Source organism: Acyrthosiphon pisum, chromosome X, assembly GCF_005508785.2.
Source record: "Acyrthosiphon pisum isolate AL4f chromosome X, pea_aphid_22Mar2018_4r6ur, whole genome shotgun sequence".
Classification (NCBI taxonomy): Eukaryota; Metazoa; Arthropoda; class Insecta; order Hemiptera; family Aphididae; genus Acyrthosiphon; species Acyrthosiphon pisum.
The window spans coordinates 65,063,575-65,065,363 of record NC_042493.1 but is presented as its reverse complement, the minus strand read 5'-3'; positions in this window follow the sequence as shown (position 1 = coordinate 65,065,363).

Below are 1,789 nucleotides of genomic sequence, written 5' to 3'. Positions count from 1 at the left end.
TAATATTATTCGTGGGTACTGAAACTTCTAAAGTATACTATTATATATCTATGATTTTACCACGGTTTTTTGTTGATGTATAACGCGTTATAACTTATAAGTACCTAATAGATATTATGATATGATTAATTTGGAATTTATTATAGGTCAATTTTTTTTTAATACCATAGATAAGTATATATATGTCTAATACATAGACTGATATACCGTCTCCGCTCAGAATCGTTTTTCTTATACAGTGATATTATATCATTGAATTCAAATTTAATACTGTCCATTATACAGTGACCCACTTCTAACCTACTGTACAGCAGAGCGACATCCACTTACCCAACTTTTTTTATTTAGATTCCAATACTTAAATTATTATAGTATAAGGTTTAACAGAGAAAAACATATAAGTAACACAAGTACCGTTTGGCACTTTTCAGTTTTACTCATAGACCTATTAACTATTTTTAAGAGTTAATAAGTCTATGGTTTTACATTTTTGCTGAACAACCTTTTTTTAAATTTTTTTTATTATTTTAACGTACCTATGTAGTTAAGCGTGGTGAAAACGATTGGAAATCTGAATTTGACGGTCAGACTGATTTTAAAGTTGTAGCTAATTGTAATTTTTTGTAATTTCATATACACGCCCGGCGTGGTCACTCGATCTAGATAGGTACGCATTAAGAAAGGAGTTTCTGATATTCGCTTTTTAAAGAGGTCATAAAATAGGATCTTAAGATTCACGGTGGAAATCGAAACTTTTTTTTTTTTTATTAATGGTTGCCTTTGGTTAAAAGTTAGATAATATGCGAATTATTTCACAAAGCTAGATATAATTTCGGCGGTTTGTCCATAAAAATAAATAAAATTATCACCGAAAAAAAATCCTTGTTCATAATGATAAAAGCATAATGTGTGTTTGACAATAATCTTGTAAACATAGGTCCAACAATTTTTTTTATCAAATTGATAATTATCAATTGTAAAATTTGTAATAACAAAACGATTATCAAATCAACAGATTAAATTGTCATTACAACAAAAACCTGCTGTTAATAAGTTATACACATTTTGTAGTGGCAACAATACATTTGTCATAACAGTACCTAATGTTTGATTGCAATTTAAACAAAAACATACTGTTAATAAGTAGGTAATACAATTTATGTTGTGGTGACAATACATTTGTCAAAACAATAATGTTATTTTATTATTTAAATGGCATACTTTGCAGGGTGTTTAACCCCCTCCCCCTCGTAAGTAGTAACTTCATAATCTTCTTCACCATTCTCTCAATTAGCCACCACTGTCCTACACCATCATATAGATATGGGGGCCCTGTACCCTACCACTTATTTACTCTCACCAGATTTTTTTTAAAAAATCAATAAACTTTGATCTCCCTCTCTATTATTTAATATTTATTTTCCTAGGTACTCTTAATTCCACTGAATCATATCTCCCCATAACATGACTGAACTATCACAACCAATTCTCCCTTATACCAATTTTGTCTACAAATTAATTACATTTTTATTCTATCCTCCTAATTCGCTCCACACATCCAAATATAAATATAGAAAATATAGAAATATTAAAAAGTTATAATTGTAAAACATTTTTATTCAAAATACAGGTACCAAATATTGTATAGCTATTAACATCTGATTTGTAAATTATTTATACAGTTGTTTTTTAAATATTAATATTATTAAAATATCAAAAGCAAAATAGTAAATTACATCTTATGTTAAATACTTAAATCTAATAAAATTTGTCCCAGCATATGATGACT